Raw genomic sequence first — 17556 nt, forward strand, 5'->3', positions numbered from 1 at the left:
CAGGAAACATCACTAGTTCCTTCTCATGGAATTTCCTCTCCATTTTTCATCAACGTCAACTCAGACTCCAAGAAATTACAATTTCATGTATGTGTGTGTGTGTGTGTGTGTGTACATATATATGAAAGATTACTTAGTGTTCATTTTGTGGATATTTGAGCAGCCAAGTTTTCCTCGCACTATAACTTGTGGGGGGAAATGAGCTTCAAATGTATGCACTTCGTATACACCAAAGGGTATTTTGAATTAGAGGTTAGAAAATGTTTTAAATTTTGTGGCATTTCTTCATATGTAAACTGACTACAAGACAAAATAAAAATCCATGGAAGTTAACAGTCCAAAGCACATGCAACTTCAAATGCAAGTACCAAGATTTCATAATAAACTGTTTACCAGTTGTTAAGAGGAAGAGAGTAACATTTACAAGTAACTTCAAACAGCAAACAATCCTTAACATTTCTAAGTAGTTTATCAACGTAAAAAGAGACATAAAGTTCCATAGATATATGCATTTTGAATTCTGCTCTAAGCAAGATGAATATGTATGTTGTATTCACTTCTCCTATAGTGCAAAATAGATCTGAAAAATAGACTTGCACATTGTCAAAAAGCAAAGGCAAATCACCGAGGCCGGGGAGAGTTTCCACACGTGCTCCGACAAGGGCTCCTCTAGTGCGCAAACTTCTACTCTGACCTGATGTGGTGGCATCCTAGAGCCAGCGCTGACGTGGAGCAACATCCCCGTTCAGTCCTTGCTCAGAGAGACCAGAAGGGATCTCAGCTCATTACGTTACCATCTATTCTGACATAAAGACAGGGTCTTGCTTAATTTTTGCCTTAGAACCATTGCTCTTCCGCTCTTATTCTAGTCTGTGCATTTACCTATGATTTCCACTCGTATGTTTTTTTTAAAAAAAACCTCTGACTGCGCAAAGAGCTGGGAGAGGAGCAACCACCCTCCATTAAAATGTAATCAAATGCTACCAAACTCTGAAGAGTCATAGAACTTCTGCTTCTGTTGCAATTTTATGAAGTAACAGGGAAAACATAATGACTGTTTAAATTAATGTGACAACTCTGTGGTGACATTCCCAGAGATTTGCTCTGCACTGGGTTTCTTAACACACGAAAAGCCCTAACGTCAGCGTTTGCTCCACTCCGCTTGGCCTCTGCTTATGACCGGTCAGGGCTGAGACTGAGCACAGGCCACGCGGCAAGCTACCACCAGAGCCGTGCCCAAGACCGTGGCAGGCAAACGCCATTCAGCGTGGCTTTGCTGAGCCCCAGGGCAACCAAGCAGTGTCTGCACAGTGCTGAACCACTCTGTGAAACACCAATTGCTTTTAAAAATAGCCCAGAATCTTTTTTTTTTCTTTTTTCACTGGATCGCTCCCCAGGTCTGGGTTAGGGCACAGCCACAGCAGCGAGGGAGCAGCCGCAACAGTAATCTGTGCGGCAGGCAGGAAGGAGCAGAGGGGAACCAGATTTGTCGCTGAAGAAATTGTACATGGAAACACAGCCCAGCGATTGCTGACAGCTCTGCAGTCACAGCACCATGCTGCAGAAAACAGCGGGCGTAAAGCTGTGCTCTTTCACACGCTTACTAGATCCACTGGAACAGGACTTAGCGATGACTTTTCTCTGGATAGCCTCTTTGTCCTACCAGGAATACGCGCACGCCAAGAGCCACATGCCGCAGAAGACGAGAGGCTTCTTGTGACCCAATAGAAAAGAACTGCCATGGTGGCAGCAAAAGGTAAAATTACTTAAACAAATGAGAAAGCACAAAACCAACAAGTGTTAGTGTATTATTTCCACAGTTTCTACAGTATCTTGCACAGACGGACACCTGATCATTTATAATCTAAATCAAAATTGATTGCTTCCCCTTTAATCTTATATATTTACTAATTTTATTCCGAGCCATTGTACATTCCCTCCCTGAGTGATGCCTCTTGCAGATAAACTAATGTAATCAGTCAACTAGTGATTAGTATTTCTCAGGTGTGAGATGTTATTGAATAGCCATTAATGAGACAGCTTTCCTCGGCGAACCCGCAGGCTGCTTGTTCGCTTGGGAACTATGGCAGAAAATTATTGAACAAACATTTTTATCATCATCAAAACAAGTTTCGTTTTCATTATACTAAGTTATCTTGAAAGCGATATTTAGTATAACACTTGAGTGACTAGTTTATTGTTACTTAGATAGCCTGGTGATAGGCACCTTGGAAAAAGCTAAAATAGGTAGTATGCCAAATTATGAGTAGCAAAAGCACTCAGTCTCCTCTTCCCCCTCTTTTAGTATGCATACAATTGAAAAGTTCCACAGGGGTGGTAATCTTCTAATGGGCTTGAGCCTTTTATCTTGGCTATGAATGAAATACTGATTTTTCAATTGCAAAAACAAGCCTGCAAAGCCGACACTTGTGACTGCGGCAAGAGTACCCGGCTGATACGAATCAGTAGGTAGAAAAGTGTCTCGTGCGTCAGCAACTGAATCTCAAAACAAATAAAATGTCACTTAAATATTGTAAAAAAAAAGAGAAAAGAAAACAGTTGATTTTTAGTCTTGCAAATGGGACGCTGTGCCAACTTTGCTCTGCACAACAAGTCTCAAGAAGCTCTCCTGGGAATGTTTATATTGTGCTTCTGCCCAGGCCTCATATTTGCTTTGAATTGTGACAACAGTTTGGCCATTTTCATGTTAAAAGCTTCCTGCCTTTGTCATGAAAGGAGCCTTTCATCAATATCTACAGACAGCAGTCAAAAACAGGAATCCAGGAATATCACTGCAAGCTCTGCGAGGAGGCACCTGGACGCACCAGCACCCCGGGACCCCGCTGCAGACCCTGCCGTCGCAGCCGGCGGCGGTTCGGGGGGACCCGGAGCCCTGCGGTCACCATGGCTGGTTACCGAGGTCCTTCGTTGGACTGGGGACTGCGAAACGGACTACGAGCTCTGTCCCGCAAATCAACATCGCAAATTTCAGAGCCCCTGGGAACGCAGGAGAAACGCTGATAATATAACGCAAGCTAGGCCATCCATGACAGACGATATTTAGGCATTTAAAACTTTTTTAAAAAATACCGCTCATTTTTCCCTCTAATACAATAGGATAGGGACTTTGACCAATGCAATCAGATCCCACTGCAGTGTGAAAAGTAACCAGTACAGAGCATTTTAAAGAGATATTTATGTACGTGTGTGTGTGTGTGTATATATATATGGGAAATTTATATATGAATACATGAGTTTTTCACATCTGAAATTTGTCAGTTTTGGTTTTGACTTTTTATACTTAACTCCGCAGAAGAGCTTACTATTTTTACTACTCCTGAGTCAAATAAACTATTTGCGTCATAGTATCTTGGAATATGTTGCCTTCCACTTATGGGAAATTCTACTTGAAAAATAAAAGTACACACAAGCCTGTGAAATGATAACTAATCAGGTAGAAATCACAGTGTATTTCCCTGGAAGAGTTAGGTACCTCAAACTTTCAGTGCAATGAAGAAGAAATCGGAAAGTATGATTCGTGTTTTAGATCGTTTTAGTTGAGTAACGAATAGGCTGAACTTCCTTTTTTTCAGAACATAGTCAAATAGTGATTATGCAAAGTGTACAATTCTAAACAGCTAATTAAACAGCAACCCCAAATCTTTACAGCTGAATAAGCTGCTTAAAAAAAAAAAAAAAAAGTCCAGAAACCCTAACCGTGCCTTGTGTACAACTTTTTAAAAAAACATGATCAGCTGCTCTAGTGATTCATCCCTCCACACAGTCTACCTGTGCAAATAAGCACCATGCACAGGATTCGACGTGTTTTTCTCTCAGAGCACTTTCCGTCTGAAGCTCCCAGGAGAGATACTCTATTTCCTAATGCAAACCATCAAGAAAGTAAAAAAGCAATGCAAACAACTGCGATACAACCTGGCTCTTCACTCTCTTCATTCAGTACTAAAACCTAATTACATCATATCAACGGAGCAGGAGAATCTTACACTTTTCCAAAGGTCGTTTTAAAACAACCTCTGCGTCGAATGTGCACTCTTCCTGCCTGATATGTACAGAAAAAGGAACAAAATATTACAAAAATAGGTTTGAGCAAGATCCACATAACTTCTTAACTCCTGGGGACATGGCAGATGTCTTCATACCCACAAAGAGACAATTTTTGAGACAACTCTTTCCTTGAAGTTAACTAAACATCTGGCCTCACATAATTCCAGTAGTTTTAAAGAGCTGCTTAGTGCAGTGGAAAAGGGTACTCCAAAACCAGTGCATTTGTAGGTCTACACTTCATGAAAAGTGCCAGACTTAGGCTGGCGCTACCAAAAGCAGGGGCAGGGCTTACTTTAATGCCTGCCTGAGAGGTCCTGGGATTCCTGGACATTGATCAGTCGAGGGTCATTTCTTTAAAGCCCAGTGAAGAGCTACCAACTGTTGCTATAGGAGGCATTTTCTAGTATGTTTTACTTCTTTTTTTGAAACTGAAGAGAACCTGAAGTAAACCAACTCCTTTGGTCAAGCACCACATTAGTCCTGTCACAGAAAGTTAGGCCCTCAACAGCGTAATTGAATGCCTTTAGCTGTTCCTTATGCACACTAACAGACTCACTTAACTATGAAAAAAAGCCATTATTACCCAAGAACTGTTTTAACAGGAGCAGCAGCTACGGCGGTTCTCAACCAGCCGTGGAAGGGCTTCTCTCTGCAGCTCCCCTTACTGCAGATAATTGTGTTTGGAGTTGTAACGACACAAAAGCAACAGGCGTTATGCTTATGACTGGGGACCTGAAGAATACAAGTCATCTGACAAATTGTCTTAAGGAAACCATCTGGCTCATTTGGAATAAAAAAGCCTCGGCATGTTTTCTTACTTTATTAGGGAATGTTCATTTGGACTGGTCACTTATTAAACCCATCATATTGATTTCATTTTTGGAAACTCCTAGCATACATTTACAATTTTTGTCCATATTTGCGTATGGTTAATAGTATGTTATTTTAGGATGTAGGTTGCCCATTGCTGTTGGGATATGCAGTTTTAAATAAAAAATAAAAAATAAAAATTTGAGAGCATAAGATACTTTAGTAATAAAAAAAATGCTTTTCACATCCTTTATGACAGAAATAGTACTTTGTGTCGCGTTTCCCGTGGCAGCCAGGTATACTGGCTCAAGGGACGCAGCTGGTGGTACCCTGTTGTCTGGGAGCGGGACACTCGACAGTGGAGAGCACTGCTGCGTGAGACGTTCCTGATACTCTGTTTGACTTACTCTACTATGTCTCCAAGGTGTTAAGTGAAGTCTATCACTGTCCCTGAAAAGTTCCTTAATTCCAGGGCTTTCACAGACTTATATATCCCGTTTATCTCTCAGCTCACCTGGGGATCGCAGAGGACCTCAGCTGAGTCAGAGCGTTTAATGAGCTTAGGCAGAAGACAGGGCTGAGAGACGGCGTTTGCTCCTCCCCGGGAAGGCCGCGGCTCCGGCACGGATACAAAGACGACGGCGTCAGAGCGCAAGCTGGCAGCGGAGCGGACTTGCTTCCCCCCTGCGAGCTCAAGCCAGTTAGCCAGAAAAAGACTGAATATATGATATCATGAATCATTGCTTCCTGAGGATGGTGGATCATTGAAATACAGCTAACCCACAACATTTATCCCAGATAACCGCGCATCTTAACACCCAACTTTTAACTGACGCAGTTACGTGGCTCAAAGGACTCACTGAGGTCATGTAGCATTGCTGAAACTTGGGATTCTCAATAAACTGAAGCCAATCTAAATGCACGCTGCTGCCGAAAGGGGCAGTCCTGCTGCCGCTCCGATGCATGGGCTCGCTGCGCCTCTTCTCAGAGCGGCAGCCGTCCTGAAACTATGTGGCCAGCTAGATCAGGGAACCTCAGCTGAAAATTAACCTGAAAAAACTACAAATAGAGTGGTTAGTTTTCACTAGCATGAGTTTTCACAAGGCACTTGGGAACAATGACCGGGGAGGAAAGAGCCCGACAAACCCTTTCGGCTGCAACCCTTCTTAAACCGCCCAGGGACCCGTGAGGGGGCTACGTGCTGCTGCAGGCTGACAGGAGCGTTTGCAAGAACTTGGAACTGGGCTGGTTTGAAATAGTGTGCTGGCCGTGTGCTTCTGTGCTGCCTCCTACTGAGGATGCCAAAGAGCTCAGCAAAGCTCACGAACCGCTCCGGGGTAGGCGTTATCATTCCTATCTTACAGGTTGGAGGATGTGGATAGAGCTTGGATTGCTCACCTGAAACAAAAAAGCAAGTCAGTGGAAGACAGATGGGAGAAAAGAAAGAAAGAAAGAAAGAAAGACAGAAAGAAAGAAAGAAAGAAAGAAAGAAAGAAAGAAAGCTGAGCCTTGATTCCCACCACTGTGTTAATTAATAAATCAATTGTGACCAACACGCAGAACATGAGAGGTGGCCCCTGCGCGTTTGCTGGCGAGCTAGGCAAATGAGCAGCTGGGGAGCCGACGCAGCCTGGCACAGCTGCGCCCACGAAGACGAGTCCGGTGCTCAGCACCCAGCGCTCAGCACCCAGCGCCCAGGCCAGGGCGTTGGAGCGGGTGGCCTGCAGGTCTGGAGAGAAGGCGGCTATAACAGACCAGGGGAGGCAACTCAGGAAGGGTGACAGAGGAATTAGACAGAGATGCAAAGGCAGCTGGTTTTAGCAGCAGGTCCACGAGGGCGCAGGGTGTTTGCTGAGCCTGCCCTGCCGTGGTGCTCTGCACCCTGCGCAGGATCCTGCTGCTCGGGAGAGAGCCACTGCCTGCAGCATAGTCCCTAGCAAATCAAGAAGAGTGTATGTAGCCCTTGTGCCTGTTGTGAAGTTATCCCACTCCCTCTTGGAAAAAATGATTTACAGTATTATTGGAAGAGGGGATTTTTTATTTTACCCCATTTTAAAAACACACTATACATAAAAGTAGAAAAAGGCATCTTCAAAAGAATAAAGAAACCACATAATAAAGATGTTACAAGGGAGAAGGTCTCAAATTTGCTCTTGTGTGGTAATAAGGTATTGAGACATTGTCATGCACAGCATTTAAGAGCATCATACAGAGATATCTAAATCTGGGCACCTACAAGCAGTCTGAGTCCTCAGCCTCCTGACAGTCTTGCAGGCATTATCCTGAACGGTGGCACCGCACCTACAACCAGCTTTCATCTGCTTTTACTTTCAAGAGTAATTCTTTGCTTTGAAATTATCATGATTGACTGATGTTGTGTCATTGCTTCAGAGCTTGCGCAAAGCCATGTGAAAAATGCATTATATCTTCTGGTGTTCCTTTGAACCTTTTGGAGAAAGCAGTGCTTTATTTTGCTATATAGAGTAGAAAAAATCCAGATCAACAACTAACTTAGCATTTTTTCTTACTCTGCGCTTCTGACTTTCATTAGTTTCTTAAGCATGCTCACTTTAAGACTCAAGGTCAACATGACAAGACCAGACTAGGGTTTCAGCTATATAAACGTTCAGACCTTACATATTAAAACTATCATTGGCTTTAACAGGATTGCAAACTACCAACCACTGGCAGCATTTTACCCTCACTTTGTGTCAGCATGAACGACGGCACAAGCTGTGGGGCGATGGGTATTCAGACCTCACCTGCTTGCAAGGCACAATGCTAGTTGGCTGTAAACTGTTTTTGTCTTGTGGTTTTATAGCGTCCACTACAACAGATGGACAGTCTGTCCTTGAAAGGCTGGAAAGTTAATGTGGTCCTTTTCAGTGGCACCAGAGAGGTTGCAAGGGTTGATGAGCACAAAGTCGCCTGCTCTACCAAGTCCGATTCTGTGTGTTCTGACCGATTTTCACCTATCCTAAGAGATAACAACAGTGTTTAGTGCTCTTTTCTTTTTAGAGAGGTCACATTTAACTAGACTATCTTAAATTCCAAATTTTCCAAAATTCCCCAATTGTGATCCAGTTATTTATAACATACTTGATTTTAAACAGGTCCAAACCTTTCCTTCAGCAAGCTCCAAATAAGTCAGGGTTCATTACTCCAGACTTTGGACAACGTCTGCTGTTCATTTCAAAAAAGACCATGGAGAAGAAAGACTTGGCCAGAACTGAGGCATCTAAATCTAATATGTGTAAATCAGCTCCATCCGCTAACATGGAAATGGGTGGGGGGGAATCTCAAGCAATTTAATGTCCCTGGCTGGTGCTGGGTAGGGATGTGCAGCCCTGCCCCAGCGCGAGCAGCCTTCCTGCCAAAACTCGGGAGAAGATATCAGTAAGATCATTAGGTCTTGAGGCCTTGAAAGGAATAGAAAATACTGAAATTATTTGCTCCAAGTTTTAAGAAACAACATCAGACCGCTGTGCTAATGGTAGTGACAATTTGTTACCTTCTTATTTCAACCACGGAGGCTGCATTTTGAAGGTGAAGCTGTTAACTGTGTTTTTAAGCACCAGTTTTAGCTATCTGGTCTTGGCAATTATCTAGCTTGAGGATATGCAAATGCTGGCTTTTTCAGCAGCATTTCTAAAAACTAATCGGGGAGCTGTTTTATTGAGCCAGGAAGTTGAGAGCCTTGCGCAGAGCCTCGCATTTCTGATGGAGGCAATACAGCAGAGCAATAGCGAGGGAAGGTGGGGACGACGGTCACGCTATGCCGCCACGGAGCCGGCGGCTCTAACGAAGCCTTGTGCCGCGATCGCTCTGTGCGCCGCTCGTCCCAAGGGGCTGCGAGGTGGGCATGACCCGCCGTACGGTAGCTCTTGCTCTGCTTCGTTAGGAGCCCCGCGAGAAGAGACCGGGCAGGAGCGGCGATAAAAACGGGACAGAAGTTTACTGGAAGAGACGGGTACAACGTGGCCTGGGCAGACACGTATCTCGCCCTTCTCCACAGACTCCTGGGGAAGGTTGATTTAGAGATCCTAATCAAGGAAGCGCCTGGATGTCCGATTTTAATGCTCCACAGCCCTTCCCAGCCAGCCGCCATGCCGACTGCTTCCTCTCGGTCCCTACACCAGGACGTGGATGAGACTGACCCGTAGCAGTCAGACAAAATAGGGCCATAAAGAGGAGTTGAGGGATGTTAAAACTATTCCCCGGGCATGGATTTCCATCGGAAGTGACATATGTTAAGAGGGCTTTTCCCAGACAGGAGTAGGAGCTGGAAATGTGGGCTTCAACATCGCACCCGTGTCGCAGAGCTGAGCAGCTGCTCTCCTTCAGGCCTCTGCCTGCATATGCCCTGGCACATGTGTGACTTAACAGGCACTAGAAAACATCGTAAAAAAAGTCATAACAAAAAGTCGTAGAGCCTGATAAAATAAACACATATTGTTAGAGTAAATATTTCAAATGTGATGTCATCCTCCGAGCTTTCCCGATTTGGGCAAATTGGCATTTGTGCAGACCTTTGCTACAGACCCATTTCAGTTACCTCAGCGCAAGCTGAGCAGAAATCGCCCAGCAGAAGCAAGGAGGGGGCTTTGCGCTGCCCCCAGCCTCGCGGAGAGCAGAAGGCAGCTCGTGAAGCGCATCCGGGCGCCCGGCTCGCGGAGGGCTTGAAAGGTCCCAACCAAACCGTTTCAGGCAGGAGAGCCTCCTATGCACCACAAATAATATATTAAAGACAGCTTCCTTAAACCTTTACTGGAAAGCCATTTGTGTCGTCGTCACAGGCATTTCCCCCAACATTTTCATCTTTGTTGTTTCAATCTTTGATAGTGCGGGAAGGAAATCAGACAACTTGTGGATATTGCTGCTACCCTTCAACTCTACTGATAATAGTTGTGGAAACATACACATAAGAATAACTTCCTGAATGAAACAATATTTAGCACGTATAGAAGCTTTTGTTCTTGTTGCCCAGAGGATATATACTTTTACGCAATTATAGTGACTTTTAAATGACCGTAAAGAGCACTACTAAGATGTGTGAGTGCTCTCTTTGCAAAAAGAAAAAGCCAAATTAGTTGTTTTTTTCCCCCCCAAACAGAAAGGACAAACAGATATGTGCTAGCTCCATTTTTCTTAAGCCATTTGTATCATAACAGGAAGTGTTACTCATTCTAAATTTGATGATGAATTATTTTACTAGAACTATGATGAGCAGTGGACAGAACTTTCCCCATTTTTATTTCATAAACTTAGATGGATTTTGCAGGAGAAGAAGATGGTACGTCCGTCAGCTGCAACACAGTCAGCTGCAGGGGTGAAAACATGGGGCTTTGATGCTCCTGCCCCCAAAGTTATAGAGAATCCTGCATGGTTTTATTTGACTGGAGCGTAAAAAGAAGAGAAATTCCTGAGGACTATATCTGTCACAGCAGACTGACTGTGAGATTTACAAGCAAGATGGTAAAAAATGCAAAACAAACAGTGACGTTTTCCCAAGTGATCGGGCTTAAGACTCTTGTAAAACAGTAAAAACTTCAGAACATAAAAATAGCCACATTGGGTCAGACCAAAAGTCCATTTAACCAAGTATCCTCTAGCAGTAGTTAATGGTGGATAACTAAGTACGAGAGTAAGAATAGAGCAATAACAAAAAAACAGGGCAAGCTCAAACAGCATCTTACAGCTATATGCACTTACCTATTTCTTTAATCATAAGTGTTAAAAGGCAACAAGGACCTAATAAGTCTTCGCCTCAGCTCTCCAGAGCGAAGGCGAGTGAGTGAGCTGGGCTGGAGGAAGTAAATTAAGTCAGAACAAAAGCGAACAGGTGCTTCTTATTTTTGTTCATGGTAGGTGAGTAGGCTTGTCACTTCCTGAGGCAGAATTCAGACCATGATTTCTAAGAAATCATGGGGTTTGTACCTTTATTAAGACTAGCTTTTCCTTTCTCTGCGCTGGAAGGTGAAGAGATCTATTAGATACTGGTACTTACCTTGCACTGTGTATTTAGTGTCTTTGTTTCTAGGATACGTGGTTGCCATCTCACATACATTATTGTAAAATGCTATCACAACACGTCTCTAATTTTAGACCAATACAAAATTGGCAGTGCTGATGTTTCACAGTGGGCTAAGACACACAGCATCTTCCCCGTCCAAGCCAGCGTTCACCCTAGGTATCCAGCTCATCCGAGCAGGATTCGCTGGGTCTGACAGCACGTGGAAACAAAGTGTGCTCATTGCTCCCCCAGAGCTTTAGTAGGTGTGTTTACTGCTTCAGATGTAGCCATTAAATTCAGTTTATTTTATTTGCTTTAGCAGAACAGCTATTTTAGCTCTGGCTGGAAAAGTGAAGGGAAGTGTTTGGCATCCTACGTAAGAGAAGGCAGATTTCAAGTACAAAGATCATCTTTTCCATCGGTCTGCGCACCTTGCGCAGTTACTCGCCCTGATTCCAGGCCTAGGTAGTAGTATCTGATATTTGCAAAATGAAATTCAGCAGAAATTAGACCTGCAGATTACAATGTACAGTCCTTGAGATATTTTGTGCCATAATAAAGGACCATACTGGACCTCGTCATGCAACAAGCCCAGTGTATTTTGCTTCACGTATTTCAACCAAGGATAGGCTTATACCTGTTTCTCAGTCCCTCCTGCTGTCCACGAGGGTAAACAGTGAGCACGTACAAGATCAAGGCCCGTGGGGAGCAGTGTGTCTCAATCTTTAATTAAAAAAAGCAAAGTAAAAATACGGGGTAGAAAGTCTTAGAAATCACTCCTCAGAAAATTATTCTGCATTAAACAGACTGGCTTTAGAGTATGAACAAATCCCAGTGCTTTTTCAGTAAAAATATGTAAAATGGTCTGATGGCTGCTTATTTACGCTTTCTGAGTATGCCTGGGGCTATAAACTCAGCTGAAATCTTTAAGAGTGGCTCTCATGAGCATCTCTTCCCTTGATTTTCTGAGCGGGCCGAGCGGTGCTGCAGCAGCGAGGCCTGTCGTGACGGGCCGCGGCGGGGGGTGACGCCGGCCGAGGCGGCGGCGATGCCCTGTCGCCCACGGAGGCACGCGCGAGCTGGGCGTGCTGGTCTTTGCAGAGCCACGGCGCAACCGCTCCCCGGTAAATACAGCAGACAGCTGAATGGTGGGAGGGGAACAGAGATTTTTAAGCTAGAAGACAGTGCCGGTGCCTGAGCAAATGGTAATTAAGTGGACATAAAAACATCTAGGGTGGCACTAGGAGAAGACTCTTAACTAGCAGATGAGACCGCTTCTGGGACGGCCTCCCAGGGCTGTGTGGGGAATGGGAGGAGAAAGGGAGGGGAAAAAGAAACTGTGATTTTAACGTAGTTCCCACAGCCCTCCAACGATCCAAATATGGAGAGGCCTAGGAGAGCAGAAGACTAAATCTGATGAGTTAGGACAGTTCTTCCTGTTCTTGGAGGCTTTTTTTTCTTTTTTTGGTTGCATCCACCCACATCATTGTCCCCTTAAAGCTGTGTCCAGGCCAACCCTGAGAACTGCTCATGTGAACCAGCCAGGTTAGAGGACTACGAAGTGCAGCTTTTGCCATCTCTGCTAACAACAAGGCTAAAACTATGAGCCCCCCCCCCAGTAAAGTCAGGAAAATGGAGGAAAGCATGTTTGCCCTTCATATTACAAAGGTTTTTATTTGCATTCCAACTTTTTTAATTCTTTAGCTATCCCAATAGCACCTTTTCTAACTTTTCTTTGGCAGTTTTGTGGTTACAGGGTCTCTACTCTTGGACTTTTTTTTTTTTTTAATGAAAGCTCAGATTATCATATGGTAGCAAGAACTTGGGCTGAAAATGAAACACAAAACCTGATGCAATTACCAACACAATTGGAAGAGTTGGTGACACTTCTGTTGTGTGACCCTGGGCAAGCCTGTGCTTCTCTGGTCCCCTCTCCACAGAGTAAATAGATGTGAGAGGGGAAATACTCTGTGCCTCAACCCCACAGGTCCAAGCTACTGAGATAGGGTGATCACAAAGACCTTTGCTTTGGAATCTACCACCATCCTGGAAGGACAGCAGCACTGAATCAAAGGAGTCAGGTCCTTCAGATAAATAAAGTGCTGATCCCATGAGCTCAAGAGCTGCTTTCCCACCACATCAGCAAGTGGAAGGTGCTGTGCAAGTGGGCCCAGAGGCTGAAGCCACCCAGAAGATTCATATGAAAATGTTAATCCCCACAAAAGCATGAGTTACACCGTGCGGGTAGTTTTGCCTTGATAGCAACCGAGCAAAATAGGTGATACTAGAGATTTGGTAGGGACCTGGGGCACAAGCCCAACTCAGCGTCCTCACCACGCCAACCTCGTACCGCACAAGGCGATGCAGGTGGCTCCTTCTACAGCTCTGAGAGCGAGTCCTTCCTCCCCTGGCTAGAGGAGCAGCGTGGGACGGAGCGCCGAGCGCCGCTGCCCCCGTCCCCGAGGACGGCGCTGGGTGGCCCGGCACTGCGGCCCGTCCAGATGCAGCAGAGCGGCAGCGTCTCCGGGGACGGCGGGGGCGGAAGGGTGGGCCCCGGGCAGGAAAGGGTGGGAGGATGCAAGGAGGCACGAGTGCGTGCTGTTCTCCTCCCACCATCTAGCAGGGCTTACTTGGGAAGTGGTTTTCTTTTTCCCCCTCTCTGCTCTCGCTGAAGCACAGGGAGAATTGAAGTTTGGGGAGGAAAAAAGCATTTATACCTGTAAAACAAAAAGTGTTGTTTTCAGTCTCCTGAGCAGCTGATCTTTCACATACTTTCTCTGCCAGAAGTCGGTCAGCAAAGGCAAACGCTCTTTTCACACATGCAAATGCTGCTGCTGGCTTCAATGGGCTCAGATGAGGAAAAAGGAAGGTGAATGGGCAGGTCGAGCTGTGCGCTTTCCAAGTCGGGCGCTGACTGCCCTCGTACTCCTGGAGACGGGACCAAGCTCAGGCTTGGCTTGAAAGGTTGCAATTCCTCTCCTTCAGACAACTGTCACCATGTGCTGGACTTCCTAAATACACACACACTGGTATTTCTAGCGCAGTCACTACACCGAACGCTGTATCTGTCAGGCAATGAACTCACTGATTATCCAACACAGAGCAGATTGCCCAGCTTCAACAAGCTCTGCAGAAAATCACTCATCTGCCAGTGGAGGTTAGTGACTGAGCGAGCGTTGCAGTGGCACTGCGCGCTGGTATTGCCTTTGCCTTTTCCATGCTATTTTACCCATTTTGATAAGACCTGCAATGCTTGTATTCCGCAAGCAGAGCCTGATGCAGGGAAGAAATATCATGGCAGAAATGGCAATCCCCAGCTGTTTTTTTACCTCCTCAGGCTTCGATGGCTGTCCTGGCAGTGCTGCAGCCCCTGCAGTATGTTGGTGATACACTATCCCCTTTTAAAATGAAGAAGAAAGAAGGGGATGAATTAGAAATTAATGCTAAGCAGTTTTGCTGGATTTATAACACTTTGAAATAATTTGGACTTTGCTAGAGGAGAAAAACGGGTCGTGAAGTAGAAAAAACTGTTAAGGCCATGGGGTTTGCGTTTGGAAACCTGCTCTCAAATTTTTAAGCCTTGATAACACAAAGTCAGAAACCATTCGGTATAGCAGGGCTCAGCAATCAAAATTGCCAGAGGTGTGTGTCTGCGCACATTTTAAATGCGTTTTAACAGTACATGATACCTACTAGTCTCTATAACTGGGAACCAGGGTCAGGCTTTTTGATGAGAAAACAACCACAGTTTTTCATATTTCTCTTGCCATCATTAAGCAATAGAAATAATTTATAAAATGAGACAATTAGAATTTTACCTATATTACCAAATGTGTCTTAAGAAAATCTGTTGTGGCATGGTTTGCTTTCGTTATGAAACTTAGGGGGCTGCTACAGAAGTCTGTCTCATTAAAATGTAATGAGAGTGAAGCTGTGGTCACAACGTGATGCCGTGATCCTGCCAGCCTGCATCTGCTGCAGTGCCGTGCACACACGCGCAATAGCTTCACCGGCGTAGAGCGGATGCTCCTTTAGTTGGCTCAAACGCTTGAACGGTGGCTATTCCAAGCAGATCAGACTGGGGTCATTACGCACCTGAACTTGTACTGTCTCAAAAAATGTCGGTGGCTTTCATTGCTTCAAAGACACCCGTGGATGAGCCCGTGGGTACCCCAGCTCTGCCCAAAGGAAATGGCAAGAAATAGAACAGAAGCCAGGAAAACTACCGATATTTGCGGTGCAGACCCTTCAGATCGGGGGTAGTGAGCACCGGTACAGCCACGTCGTCCAGCGGAGCCGGGCAGTGCGGCAAGGCGTCGCTCCTTCCCGCGGCGCAGCCCGGGTGGCAGCCCAGGCACCTGCAGCGGGCCGCAGGGCGAGCGGCTCCCCGGGAATCACCTCGCCCGAGCCCCCGCACAGCACAGGCCCCAGGATTTTACCCATTTCAGCTTCGCCGTTATGTGCGGAAAGCCGATAATTTTGCTCGCTACCCGCTGACAAAAACGCCCAAAAAGAAGATCCAGCAGGAGATGGAACTGAAAATCAGGAAGGAAATGGAAGTCCAGCGTAGTTTTAGCTCCAGCTTCAGCTACTTTGACAGCAATAGCGCAGTATTTAGATAACTTTTGACCACTGGGTTGATTTAAGCTATTTTTGTACCATCGAAACCTGATTTATAGTCTGGGATTTATCTACTGTAGTAGAGCCAAATGAACTTTAAAATCAACCTGTTTTAACATGACTAAAAAACAAAGGTTTTAAGGAAATGACAACTGACCCCTCTCCATAGCAGCACAGTGCTACGAAAGGCAGCTATAATGGCATAAATGGACGGTTTATCAGCTTTCTGCCAGGGACTGACAAAATCACGTCAAATGAGGCATTAAAGATCACGGTTGTGAAAACTGTGATAAATACCGGCTAATCTACTGACACAATATATATTGAGTCAAATATTTAGTTTTGCATTAAATCTAAATCCAACATTAGAGCATTTCCTCTTGACTAAGAAGGATAAAATGTAGACGTTATTTTATGCTCCAGTTCCCACGCCTAATTAATGCTCAGCATTCGGAGCCGTTTCTGACATTACAAATGTATTAGCAAACATGCCAAGGAAAGGGGGGGAGGCACAAGGGAAACAAGTGCAAAATCTATATGCTTAATTCATATTTCTCCATTTGCAGTGGCTGCTAACATGTTATTGCAGAGACTATTTGCAGACACTTGCCCTGCCAGTGAACAGCTAACTTCCCTGATTGCTTAGATAAACAGTCTTCTAGATCTGGAGATAGATGTTGCAAGAGAGCACATAGCTAATTTAATTTTAGTATCATTAGGAATTAAAAGCAGTTAATCGATTCGTGGTAGATGTTGGCTAGGCAACATAAGCGTCATACGATATGATTATTGAAAACCTTAATATTTGTAAGTGACCATATAAAAAGGGTTGTAACAAAGTTTATTAGCTTGAGTAGAAGATGTACATAATTAGAGAAAAGATTACTGCTGAGATATAATAACACACTTTTAAAATGTATTTGTATCATATATTGCTGATTGTAATGAGCATGAAGAAATCGTGCTTTTAGATTTATGTATAATTATAGGGTAGTTAATTGCATACTCATGTGTAGCGATAGGATGAGATGATTTCTCAAGAACATCACTGAAATATTGTCTTCACTCACTATGCATTATACTCTCAGCATCGTGCATTAGCTGATTCTTGTAAAGCAGAAATCTAAGAAATGCATTTTATTTTAAAATACGATGACCGACAAACTCTTGTAGTAGTTTGAAACACACCTCCCTGTAATTACTCCTTTTCCACAGAATACATCTTAGCAAGCCTAAATGAAATCTAGTGTTGTGTAAGACAGTATAAACTCGGCTGAACTGAAAGAGGAATGAAACACACAAAATAAGCACCCACCTACCACCCTCATGTTGGGCAGAGAATTGATTTATCAGTTAGGGAGAAGGTCTCTGTAGGCTGAAACTGCTAGTTAAGTCTGCCATAAAAAATCTATATAAAGTATATCCCGAGGGTTTTAACGTACTTCATGGCACCAGAGAAATAGTTCTTCATACTATATCACCGAAAAGAAACACAGAAGAAAAAAATTAAACACAAAACCGAAGAGAGCTTAAGATGATGGACTTCTCTAAAATCAAGTACTTTTTATACTCAAGAAAACTACACACAGAGTCTACCTTTTCTCCCCACTCTGTTTCACAAAGGGCTCTTGTAAATGTGTACCCCCGTGTCAGCCTGTGTCCTTCAGGGTATTGACTGAGAGATATTTGACATTTAAGAAGTTACATGAACTTCAAGGCTGGTCAAACACCTTAAAAGTTGTTTACCAACAGCAGAGAGGAAGCGTCCCCCAGCATACCGGTCTGCAGCGGGAGGAGGTGGCACACACGAGCTGTCCTCCTACACGACTCGCCCTGTTGGTGGGTAGCTGCCTTTATTCAGCTTCCTCAGTATCTTATCTCAAAACCACAAAGACCTTAGGCAGAACCAGAGTTCAGAAAAGTTCGGCACACGCTTGGCCCTGGGCTCTTTCCCGGAGCGCCTCCTTCCCACGGGACAGCGCTCTGCCCGGAGGAGACCTCCCAGGCACCGATTCCCGCTGCGGTGGGTGTCCCGGCCCCCTCGCCAA

Source organism: Dromaius novaehollandiae, chromosome 6 (assembly GCF_036370855.1).
Source record: "Dromaius novaehollandiae isolate bDroNov1 chromosome 6, bDroNov1.hap1, whole genome shotgun sequence".
NCBI lineage: Eukaryota > Metazoa > Chordata > Aves > Casuariiformes > Dromaiidae > Dromaius > Dromaius novaehollandiae.